Source organism: Notamacropus eugenii, chromosome 5, assembly GCF_028372415.1.
Source record: "Notamacropus eugenii isolate mMacEug1 chromosome 5, mMacEug1.pri_v2, whole genome shotgun sequence".
In the NCBI taxonomy this organism is placed as follows: Eukaryota; Metazoa; Chordata; class Mammalia; order Diprotodontia; family Macropodidae; genus Notamacropus; species Notamacropus eugenii.
Window position 1 is genome coordinate 432,132,462 of NC_092876.1, and position 12,281 is coordinate 432,144,742.

The 12,281-nt window shown below is 38.6% G+C and overlaps 1 long non-coding RNA gene across 2 annotated transcripts in view; it reads right to left on the reverse strand.

Annotated features, from left to right (window-relative positions):
- Positions 1-6,473: 6,473 nt before the first annotated feature.
- Positions 6,474-12,281, reverse strand: part of LOC140503106 (uncharacterized) — a 66,680-nt gene continuing 60,872 nt past the window's right edge. The window contains exon 3 of one of the 2 annotated variants that reach the window (XR_011966701.1): positions 6,474-8,532. This is a non-coding gene — a long non-coding RNA (uncharacterized lncRNA). Of the gene's footprint in view, positions 8,533-9,366; positions 9,426-12,281 lie in introns of those variants that run through there. The other variant, XR_011966702.1, reaches the window with a different exon arrangement.

Here is a 12,281-nt window from a genome sequence, read left to right on the forward strand (position 1 = left end):
TCTAAAACATTTATATGTATGTATATGGATATGCATGTATGTATGTATATGTGAGCTGTGTTTGTCCTTCATTTTCAAAAAGGACCATGACATTAGGGAAATGATGACATGACTTGTAGTTGACTTTGATTTGAGTGAGAGAGGTTTGCACACACATATATACGCATATATATGTATGTATTTTGCAATGCCTCTAGGCCCAGGGGTGTGAGGAGCCATCTCTCACTAAGATAACCTTGGCTCTGAGTTCCCATATAGTGGGTTGAATCCAGGGGTACCAAAGCCTTTAAAAAAAACTGTCAGGTATTTTCTCTTTGTGTCATTGTGGCTGTACCCTGGGGCTACCACTAGGGCTACTCGACCCACCACTAGGGCCAAGGTTTTTTACTTTTAGTTAAAATAGTCATGAGTTTTCCCAAAAAGTATTATCAGGATCCATTCTAGAAAGTTGCTTAAAGTAAGTCAAGTATAGTGTGGTTATTTATTTCTTCAGTCACAAAAGACACAAGACACAAAAGACTCACAAGTGTACTTTGACAGATATTTAGAACATGATGAACCCATCAAGCATTATACTTTCCCAGAACATTGCTCTTTGGGATATTAAAGCATGAAACACTTTGTGTGCCTGCTAAAAAGGCATGTATTGTCTTCGCCTTAGCTCTGAACTACCTGGACACATTCAAGGTCCCTTTCTTCTTGGCTTCCCATTCTCCTAGCAGTTATCATCTTCTCTGAGAAAGATGTAATTGAAGAAAATGCCTGGGGCTGCCAATCACTCAGACCTCTCAGTGATTCTGAACTTTGGAGTCTATGAAGAAGCTACCAAGGGTTTGCCAATGTCAATCTTAGGATCTTTGTTTGACAAGCTGCGTTCAGGAAAAGGAACACAAAACAGAAGAGGTAGCCAGGGAGCTTCCACTAAACAAATGATCTTACAGGTATATGGGAGCAGCCTCCATTGCTGGGAGTGGAAGCGAAGGAGGAGAGAAGATTCCCTTCCTCCAAGAAAGGCAGAGAGTCACTCATGCATGATATACTGGGATAGAAAGCAAATGAGACACTGGAGTCGCTCTTCTTTCAGTCTTTCAGTGGCTTGTTCAAAGAGTATCCACAGCTAACATATAATTATGATTTTTTTAGGTTCTTAGTGTGAAAATCATAAACGATTTTATTAGTACATATCTACATGTTGTATATTTGTATGTTTTAATTAACTATGAAATTATCACATTCATCATTTTATGAACTAAGAAAACTATTGGTGTAGATTGGTTTGTGAAAAGTATTGGGGGTTAAGAATTTTTGTTCATATGTTTTGCTGCGCAAACTAGGACTAGGAAACTCTATGACTTCCCCAACCTGCTTGTCTTGTACCCTTTCCATGAATGCACTGTTGTACTCTAAACTTGGATACTTTTCACTACAAGGCAGGGCCGTGTCTCAGAGAGGAAAATGCTTTGTAATCTTTAAAGTGCTAAAGAAATGTGAGGCATCAGGATTAGTGTCATTAAGATGCTTTTAGAAAGAGGTTGGGTACATACATATTCTATGGCAAACTGCTTGCCTTCCCAAGGAGGGAGGTGGGGAGAGAAGGGAAAGAAAGAACTTGGAACTCAAAATTTTAAAGAACAAATGTTTACAATTTTGTTTTTGTAATTGAGGAAAAAATAAATAAAAATTAAATGAAAGGCAGAAAATAATATAAAGAGAGGTTAGCATGGTTTCCAGACTTTATACAGCAAAACAGAAAAACAAAAATGCTTAACCCTGCAATGCTTTTCACAAAGCAATCTATGCTAATCATTTTCTTAGTTTGTATTTTCTTGGTTCATAAAATGAAGGATGTTATAATTTTAGAACAAATTACAAAATACAGAAATATTTACTGATAAATCCCTTATCATTTCCCCACTTATAACCCCAAAATTTATAATCATAATGTTAGCAGTTCTGAGCATGTGCTTTGGTTCCATGAGGGATGGGACAGAGGCTTTGGTGCCTCGATAAGCGATATATACAGCCATATGGGTGCTGGCTCTCATGTCCCTCTCTCCCAGTTGGGCACTGGCCACAGAACTAAAAAAGAACAACCCACTCAGTAGACTAAATGAAGAGTAACTCCATTCTCTCATATGCTCTCTATGCGTACATATCATGCTTGACTCAGTATAGCAATGGATTGAAGCCAGGAGAGGGAGTTACGCTAGTAACTCAACTACAGACCTTTGACTGAATCCAAATGTCATGGAACAAATTCCCTTAATAAAAGGATCTGCTCTGTAAAACTTGGACTCAGTCAAAGGACCACACCCAAGGACCTAGAAGGCCACATGTGGCCTCAACGCAGCAGGTTCCCCACCCTGAGGCTAGGGTGCTAGACTTGAAATCAGGAAGACTGTTTAGTTTCCTGTTTCTGCTTCAGATATTTAATAGCTGTACAACCCTGAACAAGTCATTTATACTCTCTACCATAGTTTCGTCATCTGTAACATTTTTATTGAGTAAGTGAAAAATATTGATTTAGTATGAAAAATAGTGGAAAAGAGAAAATACCTATTTGTTTGTTTTATAATTGGGAAGCTTTAGAATAATCCATGTGCTTTATCCAGTTCTAAGTGATTGCTATGTATTTGAACATTTCCTCTGCTACTCTGGCCTCAGACATGTGTATTCAACTCTATTGAATAAATGTTTATTAAGCATGTGCTAAGGTTACAAATAATAATAATTAAAAATATATAGTTATTTCCCTCAAGGAGTTTGCGCCTTACTGGAATTGGATTGAATATATGTCTACAAGTATATCCACAGATGAGCATGATGTGAGATAAGGATAAATGAGGGGAAAGCTAAGAACTCGATGGTGTTCTAGGATTTTCAATAGAAAGAGAAATAAGTCACCTGTCCAAAAACAGCCTAGCAGATTCAATTGTGATAAATAATTCAGCTTTGACTACAAGGAACATCAAGCATTATGGTTAATTCATAGCTAACTAAAAACCACTCCTACCTGGTATTTCTATTTGTGAACAGTTTTTAAGATTCAGTGCAGATTTGGTGGCACAGTGGTTAGAGAGCTAGGCAACTTATCTTCCCAAGTTCAAATCTGGCCTCAGACACTTACTAGCTATGTGACTCTGGGTAAGTCACTTAACTCTGCTTGTCTCAGTTTCCTCATCTATGAAATGAGCTGGAGAAGGAGATAGCAAACTACTCCAGCATCTTTGTCAAGAAAACCCCAAACAGGATCACAAAGATTCACAAATAACTGACAACAACAACAAAAATAGATTTATCATGTAAAGAGGAAAGTTATTTGTTAGGACTAATCAGAATGTTTTCTTTATGAGTGGAAGCCAAGATCAAATCAGAACCAAGGAATCACTTGTCACACATATTTTTAACACATATGCCTTGCTACTATTATGGTCTAAGTTTAAGCTTACTTTTTCCATGGGTGGTGTGTATATTTGTGGAAAGGGGTAAGCCAGGTTTTTAGGAAAATGTTTTGTATTAACTGTCTTTATCATGTTATCTGAGAGGAGTAATAGCTACCATCTAGGGATACACTTGTGGATTCAAGCAGAGGTCCAAGTATGTCACTATTTTTCCTTTTCCTGCTCCTCCCCTTCTTCTTCACCTCCTTCTTCTCCTTCTCCTCACTTACCACATGTAGTCTGCCTCTCTATTTCAAGGGGTATATCCTTATATGTGAGTACTGTTGGTCCTTATTAATATTTAATTTGATAATTGTTAAATATTTGAGGTATGAGGGTTAGATTTTTTATTAAATTTTTATTTATTTATCATTATTATTATTATTTTCAAAAAGTTAGGACATTTTTATTTTTGTCCTGTTTTCATTTAGGACTTCTTGAAATATAGCTCTGATAAAACAGGCTTTAAAAAAAGTCTGTTGTGTTTCAAATGGAGCTACTTGACTTTACCTTTCAACCCAAATCACTCTGGCTTTCATTGAATAAGTAATAATAGCTCCCCAGCCAAGCTTCTGTAGCTCATTGTTTAGTTTTGATGACTTAGAATGAGTGGAAATAGCAATTGTTTTCTATTCTGGCCAGAAACTCTGAGGGTCTTCCCTCTCCCCACCCCACCTCCAGCAGATTGATACTTTTGTGATGAAAAATTAAGACATCTTTTGCCTCAATTCTTTTCTAGCCCTTAGTCATTGAATGGGCATTGCCTCATACAAACTGAGACCTAGGAATGGTCTTCATTGAAAAAAGCCAAGGTAACCCATTGTATCCTAGACCATGGCAGATGTCTTCACTTTTGTCTTGCCACTGGACTGAAAGGAAAGAGTAAGGCTGGACTTGGTGCAGCTCTGCCTCACTTAAATCCAGTTCATGCCCAAGTCAACTAATGTCATTGGTCCCCTTCTAGAAGGAAGGAGGAACCACAGCAAGGGTTTGATTTCTGCTATGCTATTGTTTTAAAAGTGATTAACTATTGATCCATAAACTTCATTAGTCAAAGGCAACTGAGAAAGACACATAAGTGATGAAACACCCAAAGGGAGAGAGAAATAGATGTTCTTTCTAATTGCTGGTAGGCATTCCCTGACATGGGTCTTGGAGCTGAACAAAAGAAAATTGCTGATTCTACTTTTTTTAATTACTTTCCAGAAAACTGAGGAAAAAAAATAATAATCTGCCTTGCTCTAGGAAGATGGGTCTAGCATTTTTGGTGCAGACAGGCCAGAATAAACTAGAGCTGAAATTTAGGGCAATACCATGGGCACCTCCCCTTCCCTTTGTTTCTTTCCTTTATCTGTTTTGGAAGGAAAGAAAGTCACACCAAAGGGGAGGAGCTGGTGTGAAGACAGTTACTGCCTCTTTCTGTATGGGTTGTGCCAATCTTTCCCAGCTCTTCCCATTGGGAGTAACTTCCTCTATTCTATTCCTTCAGCTCCTTCATGTAGAGGTCACATTTGTAGTGTGAAGAGTATTGATTTTGGAATCCAAGAATCTTGGTTAGGATCTTGTCTCTGCCATTAATCACTTTATGACCTTGGGTAGGTCATTTGCCCTCTCTGAGCTTCAACTTTCTTATCTATAAATTAAAAGAGTTGGACCAGGTAACCTCTAGGGTCCTCTTTGATCTACTATATAGTGCTTGGTCCATAGTAGGCACTTGGTAAATGTTATTGATTGACTAATCCCATTATCCTAACCCAGGTTTCCTGACCTCAAATTCAGTATTCTTTCCTTTTTGGAGCACCAAGGATTTCAGTGTCTGGAAGGCAAGTGATCACTTGGAATAATTTAAGAAATCTCTTTTTCTTAATGAAATTTTCTAGCTTTTAGGTCAATAGCAACTATGTAAGCACATTTAGATAAATATCATCACAATCCCTATTGACAAGACCTCCTTTGCCAATAGGCATCCAGTCTCAACTCACCGTGTCAATACAATAATCCTTTGAATACATCTCACTTATCTCTAATTTAAAAATCAGATAAAGTTTCTCTAGAGAAAAGCTACAAACTACTCGTAGCAAGAATAAAAAAAACAGTCATTGACTTGGGTAGATGGTAGATTTGTCTCTGTAATTTTAGTTGTTAAATTTGATTTTGTGTTTTCGAAATGCATGGCTTCAATAGCCATGTTTGGAGTTAGAAGGGAATTTACAAGTCATCTGATCCATCCCACTCATTTTACAGTTATCTAGCAGCTATGTACGTGGTAGAGGGTGTTTTGTTGTTAGCAAGGGACTGGTCACTCTCTGTTTGGGGCTCCATCCTCTTAGGGAGGGCCAGCTCCTCCCTCTGGTCTCCTTTTGTTTATGAATTTTCTGTGGTCTAGGGGGTTTTTAACCTTTTTGTATGTCTCACAAATGCCCTTGGAAGTCCAATGAGAATTCTTGAATAATGTTTTTAAACTCATTCCATGGGGTGGGTGGAGGCAACGAAAATAAATTTCTCTTCATTAAAATTTTTTTCAATGTAAAATGCATAAAATTTCACATTAAAATGCATAAAGGAAATAAATTATATTTAAATATAATTTTCAAAATATTTTTTAAAAACCAAGTTCATGGACCTGAGATTCAGAACACCTATTCAATTCACTCCCCAGTTCTGCCCTATAAGGAAAGGTTTTCCTTTTAAGCCTGCAACAGTTAGAAAAAATGGAAAAGGGGAATTGCCTGAGATGATCACCTTAAAAAGACTAACTTCTAGTTCATTTTTTAGTTTTCCCTACCCCACTGCTGAAGTCAATTTATCTAGGACTGGTGGGAATTCCCATTTTCTTTCTCTGTTTTTGGAAAGCTATAAAAAAATTAATTTGAATAAAGCCTCTCTTCTGTATAGTCTCCAATCCTAGGAGTTATAAAAATCTCCCTCTCCCCTGGGGGTTTCTTACCACTTTATGCCTCTCCCTCTGCCACCATTACACAAGGACACACATACATATCAAGAATTCAGTGGTAAACCACTTTATTTCAGAGCAACAGCAACACAGAAAATAAAACAAACATTTAAGAAGGAGGTATTGAGAACCATGCTTATGTCTCTCCAGAAAAAGGATAATATTGGGAGTGAAGCAAAGGGCAAGAAAGTATGGATTTACCAAATTTATTCTCAAAAAGCATGAATAGCTCTAGTAACTCTGTATGTGTTCTGTGTAGCTTCTATATAATTCATCTATCATCTTTGTCTTAGAGTTTCAGCTTTTGATCCTCTGCCAATTCACGCATGGTGGTAGTGCCAGTGACTACGGCATCAGCAGCAGTAATACAGTTTGGCAGTCGTCCAGTAGTCCTATGCCCCCAGCCTACTTAAACCCTTCTCTCATCCTCCTTCTTCTGAGAGAGTTGCCTCTTCTGACACAGGCACCCATCAGACACAGCAACCCACCTGACATGCTGATAATCATGTTCTATTCCCAACCCATTCCTACTCTTTTAAATTTTGTTCTCTTTAGCCTCCCTCCTTTAGAATGGGTTGGTCTAGGTTCACCATCAAATGACAGTCTCATAGCTCTCTTTGGCACCATCAAAAGCTTTAATATCTGAAATTGATATGATTTGATCATTGGAAGGGACACCAAAGAAGATGCTTTTACATCCTTTTTACCATTGCACACTAAATACCAAGGGACCCCTCTACCTGACTTTTAGCTGAAACTTTCCACAGGTTGCTTCCCCCAATTAGAGCTCTTTGAGAATGGACACTGTCTTATTTTTCGATTTGCATCCCCAGTGCTTAGCATGGAGCTTTGTGCATCTTAAGTGCTTAATAAACGCTTCATTCATTCGTTCTCAAGGGGCTAAAGTAAATAGACACTGGAGAATTTCTGTCTGCCAATGGCCATAGGTCTCCACCAATAAGCTGATACAGATGACTAGGTCTGGAGAGATTAAATATCATCCCAAGAACCCTCAGCTGTTGGTGGCAGAGGTGGAATTCAAATTCAGGGGTCTTGACTTCTATACCTCAGGACTTTTTACCCATGACACTGGTCTATTTCATAGCATCTCAGGGGAGTACTGGGAAAAAAATGTGAAGTATTCTAACCTATTCTGAATCTAGGGGAAGGTAGTGTGATTATTCTAGTGGATGCAGTCTTGAATAAAGAGTCAGGGGATCAGAGGTAATGTCTCTTATTTTGATTGATCCTAGAGAGCATTGCTACAGAAAAGGAGATCTATTCATTTGAAAGGAATTTCTTTTTCTTTCTCTTCCTTCTGGTTTTTGGTAAAATACAGAAGGGCTCATGGTATTTTTTTTCCTAAATGTATTTTCTACCTTACTTTTACTGAAGTTATTAATTATTTCAATTAATTTTTGAGTTGGATCTCTAGTTCACCAAGGCTTCTTATCATTGACAAAAGTGATTATTTTGTTTCCACTTCCTACCCTATAGGTATTTTTTCATTTGTTTATTCATTCAACAAGCATTTATCAAGAATCTACCATATGCAAGACTTTATGTTAGACACTAATGATTCCAAGACATAGATGACACCAATCACTGAATACAATGAACTTACATTATCCAGAGAAAATCACACTCACACAAATCCATGCAAAATATCGACAAAGGAAATGCAAGCATATGGTTTTCTCCTTGGTGGAGGTGGCAGAAGGCATGAGAGGAGAGTAAGGAGAAGTGGGCAGATGGTACACATGGTGCTGGGGCATGTAGGTGGAGGTGATGTGAGGGTCTACAGACAACTTCTATATTCTCTGCCAAGAATGAATGTAAGGGCCATGTAAATGTCTGCCACCATGTCAGAAATATTGAATGACCTTGCTTGATACCTCAAAGATCATAGATTTCAAGCTGGAAGGGACATGAATCCCACCCATTCACTAATCCAAACCATTCACTTTTTTTAGATGAGGAAGCTGAAGTATAGAGGGATTAAGTGACTTCTCCAAGAGTATACAGTAAGTAGTAAAAGCAGCATTTGAATCAGATTCTCTGGTTCCAAGACCAACTCTGTTTCCACTATGTTGCCTTCCCGGTTTGGATTGACTTTCAGACTGGCCAAACCTGAGGAACCTGTAAGGTAACATACATATTTTAGAGGTTTAGTCCCTGAACTTTTGGCAAAATATTGGACCTGTAAAGGGATAGGAAAGGACCACAAAATACCCTAAATTTGCGATCCCGGTTGCTAACTCTATTACATGGAGAAGAAAGGGAAGAATGTTTGGCTTATAGTTTTACAAGGGTGATTGGTAGGAAATATGGGGATCTGTGTGTGTGTGTGTCTCTCTCTCAACTAAGGGTTGGTGATTGTAGGTGGTCTCACAAGCAGTCCTCATATTTGAGAACTTCAATATGCATTTGGAAGTCTCCCTGAAGGTTGTCATGGTCAAGCCCTGTTGGATCCTGCCTCTTATTTCCCAGACTCCTACCATAGGCTTCCATTTTCCTTGGTGTGTGTATACTCAGAGAGTTATGGACTTCCAATCCCCCTAGACCACTTGCAGGCTTCTGTCCCATCCCTACCCCTCTATACAGCATTCTTTTTCATAGCTGCTGGTTTGGGGTGCCCCTAGCTAGAACACCGCAGACTTAGCACACCCAGAGTCAAGGCAGTGACAGGCTTCAGGGTCTCTTTAGCTGAGCTCAGGTTGAGTTTCCTGAAAGGGACCCTCTTCCAATGTTTGCAGGCTCCAGGATGTCTTCTCAGGGTCTCTATCCTGAGCTTGTTTCTGTTTAGATTTTTTGGATCATTACTTGATTTGGTGCCCTGTTTGAGATCTTTGCTACTGTTTATGTATGAGAACTGGGCTTCTCTTCACTGGGAGAACAACAGGGGTCTTCCACATTGGACTCACAACTAGTAACAAATTAGCAGCAGATTGTTCTCTGTCAATGGTGGACTTGCCTTTTCACTGCTGCATTCATTTCAGGTCAGACAAGGTACAGAAACCTGCAGTGGCTTCCTAGTGAAAGAGGAATCACAGTAATTGACTTCATTAGCATAACTTGGAAAGCCTCAATCACAAAAATTCTCTGTGCAGCTGGGAATTTGCCTATCTCCAAGCTTGAGAAGAGATACCCCCACACTGCCACCTTTAAGCATTTTCAGAATCTCAGTTACCTCTACCAAAAGAGCTCTCCCAGGATTTTTGTTATGCAAGTGGAACACATCCAGACCCAAAAATAAGAGTTCTCTAGTTCCCAGGTTTCTGTTTCCAGAGGTGAGTAGATGGGCACTTAACTGAAGTATATCTTTGTTTTTTCTCTTTGTTCCTATGGTGTACAAACAGAGTCATAACCCACCCTGTCTTCATTTTAATTCTAAGCAATAATAGCTGTTTCATTTATATTTGAATTACTTAGTCACTTTGGCTGGAAAGCTTCATAATAGAAGGATATAGAAGATGTCCCAGTTCAGTGTGAGGTTACCCATTTGTTCACACCTTCATTAAACAAAAACAAGGAGACATGAGAGTCCGAATGAGTTGTTGGACAAGATGAACCCCCACTCCAAAATGTTAACGTTTTGGGAGTATCATCCACCATATAGTGAAATACATTTCATTCTTAAGAAATCTACATACTAGGCAGGGATGTTTTAAAAAGTTGGTCCAATATGTAGATAAACCAGGTGACTGCTGACATAGCAGCTAGATGGTACAGTGGATAGAGTGCTGGGCCTGAGTCAGGAAGACTCTTTTTTGTGAGTTTAAATCTGACCTTAGACATTTAGTAGCCATGTGACCCTGGGCAAGTCACTTAACCCTGTTTGTCTCAGTTTCTTCATCTGTAAAATAAACTGAAGAAAGAAATGGGAAGCCATTCCAGTCTCTTTGCCAAGAAAACCCAAAATGGGGTCATGAAGAGTCAGTCACAACTGAAATGACTAAACAACAACAACAGTTGACACAGAGTTATGATAGCAATGGTTAAAGTATGGAAGGATCCTACAGTAAGAGTTGAGAGGACCTTAGAGGTCATCTGATCGGACCTTCTCACTTTACAGGAAACTGAGATCCAAGAGAAGTTATCTGATTTTTCCAAGATTACACAAGAGACTGAAGCCAGAGCCTCTGACTCAGAGCATCTTCTACATCAGCCTATCCAATAATCTAAAATTCCCACAGCTGGTCATTCCTTGTGAAGGTTATTATTATGGAAATGTGTTATTTGGTGTGATACATAGAGACTCCATCAGCCATCGGGAAGACTTGAGTTAAAATCTGGCCTCAGACGCTTACTAGCTGTATGACCCTGGGCAAATCACTTGACCCTGTTTACTTCAATTTCCTCATCTGTAAAATATCCAGTACCTTTGCCAAGAAAATCCCAAATGGGGTCACAATGAGTCTGGCATGACTGAAACAGCTAAGCAACAACATTACATCAAGAACAACACCAGTAATTGAGTTTGCAAATTTGTCGTCATCCTCAAATCTTTATTTTCACTCACCTTACACATCCAATCAGTTACCAAACCATGCTCTTTCTACCTCTGTGCCTTTCTCTTATGGTAACCTAGGAAAGACCTATACAGTCACCAGATTAGTTCAGGATCTTAACAGATTTTACTTAGACTATTACATTATTCTCCTTCTATCTTCCTTCCTCAAGTGTCTAGCCACCAGGCTTTCCCTAAAGCACAGATTTAATCGTGTCACCATCACTCCCACATGCAATCAAATCCAGAGTCTCCTACTTCTAGGACCAAATATAAACTCCTATATGGCATTTCATTCTCTTCACAACCTGGCCACTTCCTATATATCAGTTTTCTTATGCTTTACTTCTGTCCACCTGGTCTATGATTCAACTATGGTGGCGTACTTGTAGTGCCAACAAGATGCCTCATCTTCTGTCTTTTGGCTTTGCCTTCGCTGTCATCTATGTTTGTAATGTACTCCCTCCTCAGCTCTACTTCTTGGAAGTCAGGCTTTTCTTCAAGACTAACCTCAAACTTTTACATAGAGCCTTTCCAAATATCCCTCACTGCTAATTTACTCCCAAAACTACCATGTATTCATTGTATGTGCGTATGTATTTGTATATAGTCTATATAATGTGTGTACATATGTATGTGTATGTATCTACATGATGTGTGTATGCATGTATGTGTATATGTCTGTATATGCCTGTATAATGTGTGTTACATATATGTGTGTATGTATACATATACATGTATACAGAGAGAGAGATAATCTGGTACTTAGCTCTCACCTATGGCTCCAAGAAGCTGTAGCATGTGTAGTGGCCGCACTCCGGTAAACCAACTTGGCAGATGGGCTAAACCAGGTTGAAGGCCTCAAACCCTTTGATGAGTTAGCAGATATCTAGCCCAAGCATGAGAAGACTTTCCTCCACAGAATGGGCAGATTAGAACAATTTGTTCCAAAGGCAATGAAGGTAAGTGAGGCTAATTACTTTATGCAACTCTGCCTCACTGAAATGCAATTCACACGTAAGTCAAGACAGCACCTGTCCTCTTCAAAAAACACAGGACAAACAATAGTGTGTGTATGTGTATGTATTCCTATGTATATGTATACACATGTGTTTGTATGCATATACACACATGATTATATATGTAAATGTACTTTGTCCAATTAGAATATAAACTTCTTGAGGTGACGGACTGTTTCACTTTTACATTTATATCCCCAGGGCTTAGCACCATCCCTGGTACATAATAAATAACTAATAATTACTTATTGATTGGTTGAATCAATTATCAACAGAATGCCATTGATAAATTTCTATTAATAAGTAATTATTAGTCATTTATTTTGCTCTTACTAAAGATATTAATAATAACTTTTAGT